Source organism: Pleurodeles waltl, chromosome 4_1 (assembly GCF_031143425.1).
Source record: "Pleurodeles waltl isolate 20211129_DDA chromosome 4_1, aPleWal1.hap1.20221129, whole genome shotgun sequence".
Classification (NCBI taxonomy): Eukaryota; Metazoa; Chordata; class Amphibia; order Caudata; family Salamandridae; genus Pleurodeles; species Pleurodeles waltl.
In genome coordinates, this window is record NC_090442.1 from 815,714,867 (window position 1) to 815,729,958 (window position 15,092).

Consider the following 15,092-nt stretch of genomic DNA (forward strand, 5'->3'; position numbering starts at 1 on the left):
CTCCTACCTGCCTTTGAAGCGTAGACTCAGAACTCTCGGCCTAGACTACTCCCTGTTATTTCCCGCCAAGCTGCGCATCGTGGCTAAGAACAAATCACACTTCTTTCCTACACCGGAGGCGGCGTGGGAGTGGCTTGAATCAACGGGTCGTGCCTCCGGCTGTGCGGCGGAGCGAAATGTACCGGTGCTGCGAAGTAAGCGCAATCGGGCCAGGCGCTCCCGGAAGAGAGGTGAAGTCCGCGCGGGACCCGTGGCGCGTGCCCCAGACTTGGAGCAGATCATACAGGAGAGGAGGGAAGCAATTCATTCTGCTACAGCTATCAACGTCTCCCCATTGGCATCAGAGTCGGAGACTGAAATTTTGCAGCCACCTAGTGATCGACCTACCACACCGGATTAATTTTCGGAGTTGGGCCTTGTCGAGGGCCCGCCTGTAACACCAGCCACGGCAGATGAACATTTTGAAGGGCTGCGTGAGTTGTGTTGAAAGTCTGTTCATTGCTGTGGCGGCCCATCTGGAATGTGAACATGACTCCAATAAATATGTTTGATGGTGCGAGATGATGGCGGGTCTGGGTTTCGACTGCGGGCTCTTGGCCTTGGGAGTGTTGAGTGGGCTACTGCTAGTGCTGTGCTTGTCTTTATTTGCTGCTCATTCTTGTGATCGGCTGTTGGGGCCTTCCTTTTCTGCTCCCCTCTCTGTTATCCATTATAGCCGGACTGTATGGTTTGTGTGGGGACCGCTTCTTCGTGGGATTGGCCTACCTCATACTCCTACTAGTGGAGATTTTTTAATGTGTGGTTGTGATGTTGCACACTACTGTTTTAGTTTTTTTTTAGGTTTGGGCGATGGCCTGTTGTCTATCTGCTCTGATGGTATTGGTTATGTTTTGGTTATGCTGGAGGACATATACAGAACGTCTGATCGGAGGTTGGGAATCTGTCAATGCTAGTGTGGCGCTATGCGGTGGGGCGCGGCGTTTGTTGGTGGGGGCTAGTTGGCTATCTGTGACATGTCTTCCTACACTGTGATTACTTGGAATGTGAGGGGCATACACACCCCCAAAGGTCGATACGATATCTATTCCTATCTTAGAAGGCACTCAGTTCATTTGGCGTTTCTGCAAGAGACGCACCTGGTGGCCTCGGAGATCCCCTGATTGCAGCGACACTGGAGAGGGCAGCTACATGCAACAGGTCACTCAGCGTATGCTAGGGGTGCTCTGATCTGGATTGGAGCGGGCGTTCCCTTTGCGGCGGAGGAGCAGAGCATACACCCACAGGGTAGATTTGTTCTGATTCGAGGGAGATTGGCGGGTCATGCTATGGTGCTGGGCTCCATCTATGCTCCGAATGTAGAACAGACTTCTTTTCTGCGTGGGTTGTCCTAACACTTGGCGGGCTGGAGTGAATTTCCATGGTTGTTAGGTGGAGACTTCAATAGTGTACTTGATATTGACTTAGACCATTCCTTCCCTCCGCTGCCTACGTCCCCGGTTGTGACAGCTGCGAGTGGTTTAGTGACTTGGATGCAACACTGGTAGTTGGTAGATATATGGCGGCAGCGGCATGCTGGGGACAGGGCTTACTCATTCTATTCTGCCCCGCACTCCCAACCTGTGCGCTTAGACAGGATGCTTTGCACTCAGAACCTGGCCTCAGTGATTGCTGAAACAGATTATTTGGGGCGTACGCACTCGGACCACAACCCGCTGCTTGTGAACCTGAGTTGGGACTCCTCTCTCCCGGCTGTCCCCACTTGGAGGCTTAGGTCGGAACTGTTAGAAGACGCTGCTTTTAGAGCGTCGCTGGGTGCAGCGATCCCGGAGTACTTCGAGCATAATGATGGCACGGCTTCGTCTGGTTTGTTGGAATGGGATGCATTTAAAGTTTTCATCTGTGGGCATTGCCTGGGGACTCAGTGCAATCTCCATCGCTCGGTCGAACGTGACTTGGCTCGGGTGGAGCGTGTCGTGCTATGCCCGGAAAGTGAGGTGGCTGGCAGAGGATTCTTTGTTACCTTGTGCTGAGCATGCGTCGTTGCTCGAGCGCTTGCGCTGTTTGAACTATGCTGCGCACTTTGTGAGAACCCATGCTTCGGCCGATAAAACGGGCAAGTTACTGGCCTGGTTGATTCGATGTGATTGTGAGAAGGGACCGATCATGGAGATCCGTTCGCAGGCGGGGGGAATGGTGCATACACCTGGGGAGATACAAGCTGAGTTCACGAGGCATTATGAGGCGCTCTATGCTCCGGGCGCGCCTCCCATGGAGAGTTTCTGTAGCGACTTTCTTGCTGGTGTGGAACTTCCGTGTTTGGAAGAGGAGCAGATAGAGGCGCTTGAGGGGCCTCTTGATCTTGAGGAGATAAATTCCAGTATTGGTGAGCTTGCATTCGGTAAAACGCCGGGCCCGGATGGTTTGCCGGTTGACTTCTACAAGGCCTTTGCGTCTCAGCTGGCGCCCCGGTTGCTTTGTGTGTATGAGGAGGCTATTCAAAGGGGTTGTTTGTCAGCTTCTCAGAGGGAGGAATTACTGGTGTCTCTTCCCAAGCCTGGGAGGGATCCAGCGGAGATGGGGTCGTACCGGCCGCTAGCAATGCTGAACACTGACTACAAAATCCTGGCTAAGGTGCTGGCAGTTCGTCTTGCGCCAAGTGTGCTGGACCTGGTCCATCCTGACCAGAACGGGTTTGTACCGGCTGGAGACACCTCACACAATATGAGACGGCTGTTTCGCATCATGCAATATGCGAGGCGGGACTGGCCGCGGGCGGGATGCCTTGTCCTGGACTTGGAGAAGGCTTTTGACTCTCTGGAATGGTCTTACCTGTTCAAGGTATTGCAGCGGTTTGGTATGGGACCCTCCTTCACTAGACTGGTTAAACTGTTATATACTGGGCCACAGGTTCGGGTAAGGCTGGGAGGTGTGATATCGGAGCCGATCCGTGTGTTCAGGGGCACAAGGCAGTGCTGCCCTCTTTCACCGCTGTTGTTTTCTCTAGCCATGGAGCCCCTGGCGGCGGCCTTACGTGGGGAGGGGACTGACTGGGGCATTGCCCTAAAGGACGGCTTGCAAGTGGTATCACTGTATGCCGACGACCTCTTCCTGTATTTTCGGGATATTACACGGATCCCTTTGGAGGTTGGGACGCTGTTGCATCGATTTGCAATGATATCTGGCCTCAGGATCAATTGGTCCAAATCGTGCCTTTTCCCTTTTGATCCTGAGCTCCTTGAACCGGGGTTCAGCCTGGCTGGGAGTCCTGTTCCGTGGCAGCCACATGCGATTCGGTACTTGGGTATCCGTGTTTACCATCGGGAGAAGGATCTAGTTGATGCAATCTCACGAGAGCAGTATCTTCGATCAAATCTCAGATGTCCTTCTGGAGGACGCTGCCACTATCGGTGGCTCGTAGAATAGCACTCTTGAAGATGGTAGTCCTGCAGCGCTTATTGTTTTTCTTTTCAAACCTCCTGCACTATGTTCCCCCCAGCTTCTTTAAGGCCTTGGAGTCGAGGGAATTTATCTCGAATGGTGGCCGCTGTAGGCTTGCTCTGAAGAAACTGTACTTACTGTCAGAGAGAGGCGGGTTGGCAGTCCCTAACCTGGAGCACTACTAATTGGCTTCTCAGCTTCAGTGGGTGTCCAGGTGGCTGGCGGGCATCCAGCTGACTGACGGCATCTGAGCGGGATCCTTGGTCTCTGCTGCAGGTTTCACATTTATTTCATCCGGTTGCACACGTCCCGGCCCCGCGGCAGTTGTTCCTCAGGGTGGCGTATAGCTGTTTTTGTAGATCCCTCCGGCTCACTGTGTTGGTGGTCCCGTTTGTGCCGGCCTTGGCGCTGCTGGGCATGCCACACGGCCCCAGGATTACGTCGGACTTGGAGCTGCGCGTGTGGCATGAAGTGGAGTTGTGTACGTTGGGCGATCTTTATGAGGATGGCCAACTGATTTCGTTCTCCAGGCTTCAGGAGCTGGGGCTGCCATCTGGGCAGTTCCTCTTATATAATTCCTTGTTGAGGGCCCTGAGATCCAAGTGGGGAGATCTGTTGGTGGCTCCACGCATTTGCTGATTCAATATTTGCAGGTGATGGGCAGGGGTCGACGCTTGATTAGCTGGTTTGCAGACGCGTTGCGGACACATATTGTTCTGGAGTGTGGTGCGTTGCGTACGGCCTGGGAGGAGGATGCAGGCAGCCCAATTTCAGAAGCACTTTGGAGGTTAGCCCTTTCTGGCCACCTTAGCATCCCCCTTAATTCCAGATTCCGTTTAATTCAATTTTACATTGTTCACAGAGCCTATCTCACTCCGGCTCGAGTAAACAGATATTTTGCTCATCAGGATGCAGCTTGCCCCCGCTGTTTTTGTGTAGGCGTGGACCTGCTCCACATGTTATGGTCTTATCCTCCTTTCTGCCGCTACTGGAAAGTAGTGGTTGACTGCCTGTCGGAGTGCATGGCTCAGCGGGTTCCGTTCACCTGGGAAGCGTGTATACTGGGACTTTTTCCCAGAGGCAAGCGGCACAGAGCTGCGATGCGACTTACGGATCTGGGATTCATCACGGCGAAGCGTTTAGTAACCCGTAGGTGGAAGTCGTCGGATCCCCTGTTGGCACAGGCCTGGAAATGCTCCTTTGAGGTGTGGGTGGGGGCCGAAGGAGTAGCGCTTAAGAGAGAAGAGGTGTTGGGGTTGCGTAAGTTTCCGTTGTCAGCTGGCTGGGAGGAGCTGATGTTGTGTCTGGGGAATATGAACGGTGACTCCACTGTGGAGGACTCGGTCTAGTATAGATGGGTGTTCGCTGGGGGAGTGATGCGCTGCGATGGGGTGGTGTGTGTGTCTGCTGGTGGGATTTGATGCAGTGCTAGTGTACTGAAGGGTACGATTTGCTGGGTTCTGTGACAGGCTCTGCCCCTCCGCCAGTATGCCGGATTGATGTGGATTAGTTCTCAAGCCAGTCAAGACACGTTCGAATGGTAATTTGTCATCTGCCTGTCTAGTAACCAGCAGTTGTTATTGTTTGTTTGTAACCTGTTTACAGTATTTGCCTACCAGCTGGAAGCACTCATGTTGTATTATGGGTGGGGACCTCATGGCACAGAGGTCTGATTTGTTACATAATGCGTTTATTAGCATTTCTTCATGGACACTCATGCTTTGAGCCCACAGCGTAAGCACATCTTATACTAGTGTTGTATGCTTATAAACAGTGCGCTGTGGGAACTCGGGCTTCACATGGCTTAACGCAGGGATTAGAGAACTGGCTGCCGCTAATTAGGTCACCTGACCTCTCTCAACTTCTTTCTACTTTGAGTGGATATTCATGTACATTGTAACTGCACAATGATAATTATCCGCATGCCAGTGGTTCATTATTGGTGTTATGATGTGATAAAATGCTAATAAACTGATTTATGAAAAAAGAAAAACACTTAGCAGTGCAGGACTGATTTCCAGGGATGGACTGCGCAGGGCTTGTGTTGTGAGCATTGTTTGTCATACCTGGTATACTCGTGCTATCCATTTTCACAAATGATGCCCCCCTTGTCACAGAAGCTCCTTGCAGAGATTGCAAGTGTCACACTTACTAATGTCAGGGTTCTGTTCATACATTCCTGTTTCCACTGATATTTCACATCCACTGCCTGATGTATGGGGCGCTTATTTACCTTATGATTGGAGATGTCATAGTTGTGTGTCATGTGCTACAGTAGACCATGTTGGCAACTTGGATGTAAGTCATATGCTGTGGTCCATTGATTTTGTCCTTCATACGTGAAATTCAAGAGATGAGTATTTTTTAGATGTGTGTGATGTGTGCTGTAGAATCCTACGCATCACATGTGATGTTGCATCAGAAGTAGTCAGATTTCTCTTTGTAACATGCTCCCTGAGGTAGTACTCACATTCTTAAGGAACATGTGATGAGAATTAAGAAACCAGAGCAGGATCAAGTAAGGTGTTTATTTACATATCATAACAAGGTGTGTAGAGTGACTATTAAGTGAAAACGTTTTGTACAATTTTTTGTCTGCGGCACATTCCTGCAGCTGTGTTCTGCTGTTGCCCCTCATTTTCCCTGCCACCATCCTCCTCCTCCTCCTCCTCAGGCAGTTTTTAGTCTGGCTCATATAAAGGATGTTCCTCCGTGAGAATCATTTCACACACAGTGTGTGGGGCACATAGGAGACTGCCTCCTATGACGTCCAGGCACCTGAATCTGGACTTCAGGATGCTAAATGTCCTTTCCACAATGGTGCATGTCCCCCAGTGTGCCTCATGGCTGGATCCCGTAACCCTGATCTACTGCAAAAGATAATAGGAGTGAGTATTTTGTTAGTGCTTGCAACAGGAATGTCATGTAGCATGGCAGTTGATATCTTGTGTCGTCTGTGACTCATATGTGTTTGCGGTATTGTGTGAGATCCTGGGCTCCAGTGAGGTTTTTTCTGCAGTGGGTTGTTTGACTTGACAATTTGTGCTTGGCTCACTGACCTGGGATCTATGACTTTTTTTCCAAACTGTTGGTCAGTATGTATGTACCATGCGTCGTGTAGTGTCCAACATGTTTTAGTGTGCTTTCACTGGAGGGGACATGATACTTCCACACACACAATGGATTCAGATGTGGTGGTAACATGGTTGCACTACATGGCCTGGACATCCCATCCATTCAGACATATATCATTGCAGATGAAATGCAACAGTGAGGCCCTTTGATTTGGCTAGGTGATAATGCACAACACATCTCCATAAGTTGGCAGCTCTGAGCTGTTCAGTATTAACAATGCACAATTGTCCCATGTATGACTTGTTTCTAGGCAAGCCTTTGTTGTTCCCTCTGCCAGTTGCTCGTGTGCAACTGATCACCTACAATACCAAACTTGCTCCAGGCTAACTGCTTAGTGGAGGTGGATGTATCTGTGCAGGAAGGGCCATCTCCCTGTACATATGTTATTTTGATGGACAATTGGCTCTTTCAGTGTGTGCAACAGTGTGCAGTTTGTATTCGTGCCAAATCAATATGTGTTCATAGCACAGTCCACTTACTTATTGCAACCTGGCAATGGCATCCCAGGAGTGATGTATGATGTTGGGACTGCCTCAGTATTTCTGTGTCACCTACATCTGAGTTAGCATCATCCTGCTATGTATATCATGGTGTTAGACCTGCTGCATCACACATTGCACACCCCTTCCATGCTACATACTGCTTGGTAGTGTGGCCGATTGACTATGTAGCCTAATGTATTTGTAAATGGTTCATCTTCCAAGTTGTACTTCCAGTGCAGGCCATATGATTGTCACTGTGGGCTTTGACACTGGTGCCTTGTTGCTCTAGAGTGGCAGCTAATGTTTGTGGCAGCTGTCATTTGTCCAGAGGTGTGTATCCCATTGTGTCAGGGTGTACAACATAACTACCAGTGTCACACCTCAATGTCAGTCTGCCCACGTGTCAATGTAGTGGTGTATGTTTTGTGTGTTCTACAGGGTTGTTGTGCTGTGTTTATCTTCCTAGGTTTATTGACTTACTGACAAGAAGGCCAAGTGCTGATTGATCCTGCTGTGGCGGAATATGAATGAGTCATGGACATTCCCAAGATACTTGGTCAAGATGTTAGTGAACAATCCCTGGTGGTCAACTATGGCCTGCACATTGATGGAATACGTGTGCTTTCTGTTCCAGAATAGGTACTCTATTGCTGCAGGTGGGACAATCCGGACATGGATGCAGTCAATTGCACTGAGCACATGCTGGAACCCATGGTTTTGATAGAAGCTCTGTTTTATCTCCTGCTGCTTCTACTGAGTGTTGGGGAAGCTGATGTGGTGGGATGTGAGGGAGATTATGGCATCTAACACCTTGGGTAGGAAGGCAGAGAATGAGGGCTGTGATAGCCCAGCAACCAGGGCACCAGTTGTCTGGAAGGAGCCACGTGTTAACATATTCAGGACAGCTAGCAGCTTGGTCACCAATGGTATGTTGTGTGGTGTCTGCAGGTTAGCTGTTAGTTGTGGCTCAATATGGTGCAGCAGCTGCTGTATGGCTTGCCAGTTGAGTCGATACCTCTGGATGATGTCCTGTTCCCTGAGGCCATGGAGGGTTGTCCTGTTACTGAAGACCCTCTCCTGCCTTCTGCATTGCCTTTGTGGGCCACGTTGGGGTGCTGGTGGCTACTGCCGTTGGTCCTGTTCTCAGCGTTGTCTTGCAAGCTGCTTCAGTAGCACCTTCATGTTGTTCTGTTGGTCTGTAATGTTGCTTGTGTGCATTTTCCTTAAGTAGTTGCGTGTTTGCCTCATTTTAACGCCTGCCCTGACCCAGGCATTAAAATTTGATGCAAATCGGGTTTAGTGTAATTTTTCAGGTCCGCCTTCCCCGTGCGTCCTTTTTGCCCTGATGGATAAATATGATGCTAGGGTGTTTGAGTCATTTTTTGGACGGGAACGCCTACCTTGCCTCTCATTGATGCAACACAGTTTCACGCGTCCTTAAAATTATGTTAACTCCATATTTTTGATGCTAGATGGGTCTAGTGTCAGAATATAAATATGGAGTTAAGTTTGTGCTGGATTTGCTTAAAAAAATGACGCAAATCAGGCGCAAACAGAGTATAAATATGGGCCTTAGTCTTTTTATGCGTAATTATGCACCTTAGGAATCAATGGAGAAATAAATTGAAAATTCACAGTAAATCAGGCAATGCGTTTACCGATGTCTCCTTTTGCAGGTAAGTTGAGGTCATCAATGGGTACCCAGGACTGGCAGGAGAAGTTTGGGTGACTCCCAGTTCCGGTGGGAGCAGCTGCAGAAAGCTGATGGAGCTGGTGTCAGGCCACTGCAGGGGACCATTTGGAAAAACCCTGCACAGGCGGATTTAAAGGCAAGTTCTGTGGGTTCCCTTGGGGTGCTGAGATTGAAAGGAGTGTGGAACTCTTAGGGCACAGCTGGATCTTCAGTGCAAAGCACAGGGCAGCTGGGTGCAGAGCAAATCAGTGAACCACGAACTGTACACAAAACTGCCCTAGGAAGCAAGAGGTAGGTCACTTTGAGGGTTGCTTGCTGCTCAGCAAGGCCACTTTAGTTGGAGGTATGACTGGTTCTTAAAGTCTCTTGAATTGAGCTTCCTCCTGGTCCTTTTTCATTCTAGAATGGACTGTCCTTCTGGGTGTCCAGCTTGAGGTGGCAGTACCTGGGGCTTTTGCATAGTCTGGCCACTGGAGGATGCAGTGCCACCAAACATGGCACACTGGTAGGTTCTGTCCTCGCAGTCCAACAATTGAAGTTTGATCTGGCTGTGGTATCCAGTTCCTTGGTCAGCAGCCAGTCAGTGAAGTGGCCTTCACTGGATCTGTGGTTCATTGGTGATGTAGAGTGATGCCTCAACTCTGAAGGGATATCTTTGGCAATTTTCAAAGAGTAAAGGTGCTCTGGGGGTTTGTAGATTCTGCCTAATGTCCAAGCAACCCCTCAGCAGCAATTGTCGAGTCCTGGGTGCAGCAGGCAGGGTACGGTGCATTTTTGTAATTCAGAAGGACTTCAGTTCTCAAGCCTTGGGTCTTCTTTGTTGCTGGTCTTCTTTTGTCCATGAAATCTGATTTCTTGGACTATGCATGCCTCCTATATACTGTATTTAGTGGGCATTTTAGGGGGGGGCTAGTAGTGACCAATGGGGCATCTGCCTTAGGGTGGCTACACCCACTAAGTGACCACTTCCTGTGGGCAGAGGTCTTTTCCCTACACACACCTAATTCGCTAGTTTCCTTCCATGCAAGATGGAGGAAAATGAAATGGTAAGGTCACCTTGCATGCAAAACCTTAGGAGTGGTGCAAGCCAGGACTGACCACTTCTCCTGTCCTTTGTCTGGCTTGTCTCTGTTATTACAGCCAAAAGTGGGGGTTTGTAATGGGGGGGCCATCTGCTGCTATCAGCAAACCTGGGGTTGAGTTTCAAGGGCAGTAAGCTCTTTGAAGCTTGATAGTGGGGCAGTGCACATTCCTGAGGGAAGCAGTGTTTGCACCTCCACCCAGGAAGGGCTTTGTTCTAAATCCCAGAGAGCAGGATCTCTCACCCAAAGGATTCAGATTCTTGTCTGGTGGTGGCAGGCTGGTTGTGAACAGCCATCAACCAAGTCTAGGTACTTAGCTTTTGCAGGTGGCTCCTCTAAGGTGACCCCTGGGTGCATTTTGCAATAAATCCAATGCTGGTACCAGTTTGGATTTATGATTCTGAGGTGTTTTATACCAAACAACCCAAGGTTCAGGGTAGCCATCATGGAGTTGGGAAACTCATACTGACCAGTGTCTAGCACATGCATTAAAATGGCTGCCCTTTTCACTTAATATTTCCCAGGTTTGGCAAAGACACACTAGGGGCATATCGCTCATGCACCTATGTCTACTCATTATATAAAGTGCACCCTGCCTTAGGGCTGGACGGCCTGCCAGAGGGTCGACTTACCTATAGGGCATGCAGTGTGTGGTGGACAGGACACACAGGCTGTGTGCCATGTCGAGTTTGTCTTTTGGGGTTGCAGTAGGACACTCAGCCTGCAATGGCAGTGCTGGGTACACCTAAATGCATGGCCCTAGAAGGTGACACAATCAGTGCTGCCGCCCTCATGTGCCTAACTTTAGTACTCCATGCCCTGGGTATCCTAAGTACCATTTACTAGGGACTTGGAGTGGCAGCTAAGGGTGGCTCCTATTGTGCCAATTCATCACAGCAGTTTTGGGGAAAGAGATCTGGCCCAGGGAACCTGACTAGCAGGGGCCCTATGCACGAACAACTTTGAGGCTACATCATTGACCAGGCAAAAAATGGGGGGGAAATCATGTCAAAAGAGGCCTTTTCCCATACTACCCCCTCCAAATTAAAGAGGTTGAGACTACCCTTTCCCTAGTGAGTCTTCATCATCTAAGTGAAAGAACATAGGAAGGGCATTGGCATGGGCAGTCCCAGGTATGTGTTCCACTTGAAAATCCATTCCTTGTATGGAAATGGACCACCTAAGCAGGTTGGGCTTTCACCTTTCATCTTTTGTAGTCATCAGAGGCTTGTGGTCAGTCTGAACTATGAAGGGAGAGTCAAACAGGTATGGTCTCAACCTCTTCAGGGCCCAAACCCCATCAAAGACTTCCCTCTCTATAGTACTCCATTTTTGTTCCCTAGGGAATAGTCTCCTGCTTCTTAATGCAGCTGGCTGGTCATGTCCTTCATCACATTTCTGGACTAGGACCACTCCTACCCCCATTTCAGAAGCATCGGTTTGAACTATGAATTGCCTTGAGTAGTCTGTAGCTTGTAGGACTAGAGCTAAGCACATAGAATTCTTCAGAGGGTCAAAGGACCTTTGACAACTGACTGTCCAGTTAACCATTTTGGGCATTTTCTTGGAAGTTAGTTCTGCTATGGTCCATAGTCCTTCACAAACCTCCTATAGTACCCAGTCAAGCCAAGGAATGTCCTGACATGTGTCTGGGTTGTGGGAACTTCCCAAGCCAGAATTATCTGGATCTCGGTTTGGAGGGGGTGATCTTGGCCTCCACCAACCATGTGACCCAAGTAGACAACTTTACCCTGCCCTATCTGGCACTGACATGCCTTGACAGTGAGGTCTGCTTTCTGTAGAGCCTCAATGATCCTCCGTAGATGGATCCGGTGATCCTGTCATCTGAAACTATAGACAGCAATGTCATCAAGGTAGGCTGCACTAAAAGATTCCAGTCCAGCAAGCACTTGGTTCACCAACCTCTGGATGGTGGCAGGTGCATTCCTTAGTCCAAATGGAATAACAGTGAACAGATAATGCCCACTAGGAGTAGTAAATGATGACCCCTCTTTTGCTCCTGGGGTCAGGCCAATCTTCCAGTAACCAGGTGTTAAATCAAAAGTGCTCAGATATTTGGCTGCCCCTGGTCTGTCTATGAGCTCATCAGCTCTTGGAATTGGGTGTGCATCAGTTTTTGTAACAGAATTGAGGTCCTGTAATCCAGACAAAAATGAATTCCTTTTTCTCTCCTTTGGAGTGCAGTTTGGGGACTAAAACCTCTGGGATGGCCCAGGGACTTTCGGAGGGTACAATGACAACCAAATCCAGCATATTTTTAACTTCTGCTTGGATGCTCTCTCTGACATGATCTGACTGTCTGTAGATTTTGTTTTTGACAGCCAAGCTGTCACCAGTGTCCCCATCATGAGTACACCAGTTTGTCTTTCCGAGGGTCAGGTAGAATAACTCAGCATACTGGTTGAGGACTTGTCTGCAATCAGTCTTCTGTTGTTCTGTTTTTTTGTGAAGGTGTCTGATAAGACCACCACATCCACAGTGCACAGAACCATCTTTTGGATTGCTGGAGAGGAGATCAGGGAGAGGTCACTCTCATTTTCCTGTCCCTCATCTATAACCATGAACATGGTCACATCAGCTCTGTCATAGTATGGCTTTAGATGGCTAACATAGATAATTCTTTTTTGGGGTTTTCCAACTTCCTAGGTCAACTATATAAGTAACCTTCCCCTTCTTTTTAGGTATGGGCTAGGGCCCAGATCATTTGTCTTGGAGGGCCCTTGAAGCAACAGGCACTAACACCCAAACTCTCTGCCCTGATTCAAGTTCACCCATAACAGCCTTTTGGTCATAACTGTTTTTGCAGCTCCAGGCTGTCTTGAAGATTTTGCTGGCTTTCTCCATGTGCTCTGCCATACTGGAATGTAGGCCTAGTACATAGTCTGCAATGTCTTGCTTGAGCTCTTTGAGAGGCTTCTCTCAGCCTTCCCTAACATGACTTAGTGGTCCCATAACAGGATGCCCAAACAGAAGCTCAAATTGAGATAATCCTTCTCCCTTGTGTAGCACTTCCCTGTATTGAAACAGCAGACATAGAAGTAAGACATTCTTCTGAGTTTTTCAGGGAGTCCTCCAATCATGCCTTTTAGGGTCTGGTTAAATCTCTCTTTCTACCGATTAATATGCCATAGGCATTCATCATTGATCTTTGCATAATGGTAACTTCCTTAACTATGAACGTTAAGCTCTGTAACATAAGCATCACATCTGTGCCACAAAAAGACTTAAAAAATGAATGAAGAATTGGAACGATTTCATAAAAAGGCAAGTTTCTTGTTTTCACAACTGTAATTATTTCTTTATAAATATGAATACCTGGTTTGATTTGAAAAAAAAAAATCACCAGAAATCTGACTGCAATTTCCCAAATTATGACACAATCTTCCTCCAGTAGATTTTTAAAGTAGTAGGCAGTTGGGATGATAACAGTAGAGAACAAACACACCTTAAAAACCAACCTTTTGCCAACAGCTTCATCCCTATTTCTACTCTTATGGTCTCAAGCATGGAACATGAAAGAATCTATAATTTCTTCTTAACCTCCCTCCCCTTTTCCATTACACCGATCTAGAAAGCGATGCAAAGCCAACACACTGGCATCATAAAACGTATGGAGAATTACCTTTCATTTAAAGAATTTCATTACTGCATCACCAGGTAACCCGCCATATTGAGTATCAAATCTCAAATCTCAAAAAGCATTTGCTGAAGTAAGGGTTACCCTCTGTACAACATTCAGATTGGTATTCCATCTCAAATTATTTTAGAATAACAGTCCTTAATATACGTGGAAACCTTTTCTAATCTTGTCTCTTCCAACCAGCGGATAGTTTTCAGTCTGTGCAGCAAATACAAAGGATTTGGTTTTTTTTCAGTATTAATTACATTCTTAGTGGTCATTCAAAATCTTCCTAGCAAATTTAGTTTGAGTTTAAGAACAAACAGAGATAAGATCATATTTATACATCAAACAAAAGACATGCTTAATTTAATTTTTGGGGGTGAGTGCTGGCATTCTGCAATATGTCAGTAGGATCCCAAAGTTGCAGACTAATCAGTGGCAGAACCACTGCACAATCTTGCATAGGACCATTTGCAACTGAAATAGGATGAGGCAGGCAGCCATTCAAAACAATTTCAGCCTTCTCTCAGGTATCAGTGTGTACCGAAGTTAAGATACTCAAAATACCTGAGGGATGGACCATGCCAACAATGCATTTCAAAAGTGCTTCAGAGCCACCATTTGAAAGATGCCTTAAAGTCTACAAAGTAGCAGCACAACTTGCATTGATGGGTGGGTAAGGCACTAAAGGAGGGGGTGATTGGGACAGAAGCCCACTTGTCCCCAAGGGAAAATCTCCTTGACAGATGTCCAATACAATAACTACTTTGAACACACTTTGGAAAAAACCTTTGCTATTATCTATGTTTCTGTGGACGTCTGCGCCCCCACCGTATTAAAAATCCCTTAATAAAGCTCTTCTCTAGGAGTTAGGTAAAACCACAAAAGTGGCAGCCTACTAGAAGAACGAGAAAATACAGATGCCCACCACTTTTAGTTCAAAGAATTGAGTTAATTTAATGATAAAATAATTTTAAGGATTTCCTCTGAGTTTATCATGAAAAGAAAAAGGTTATGAACAACATGATCCTGTGAGATGTTTCCCTCACAACATAAAACCTCACTTGGTGCCTGATTCACAAAGGTAAACTTACACTGTTGAGTGCTTTTCATAAAGCTATGTACTAGTGGTATCTTTACAACTGAAGAGTCTCGCACATAAAAAAATAAGACTGTCCTATTTGAATAGCAAACAGTTGTAAACATACACAAAAGCGTAAGTTTACCTTTGTGAATTATGCCCTCTGTCTCTATTAGGATGCCACATACTTAACCCAAAATTCTTCATGCACCACCAAGGTACGGCAAGAGAACTAGTTCTTGTACTCAAAAGATACAAGAAATGGTGAACATCCCCAACTTGACTGTGTCATTCATTAGATCTCAGTGTTGTCTAAAGAAGAGCTCCGTCCTATCTTTCACAAACCTCCTATACTTTGGTGTTCAGAACTTCAATTCATTCAGTATTCTTAAGTTGGGGGAGTGCATGTAGGAATGAAATTCCTCCTGAAATACTTATGTAGTCTGAATCAGACCACTCAATGTCAGCACTTGACGCACACGTTTTACAAGCAGTGACTCCTCCGGACCTAAAGACGGATATAATATTCACAGCCACC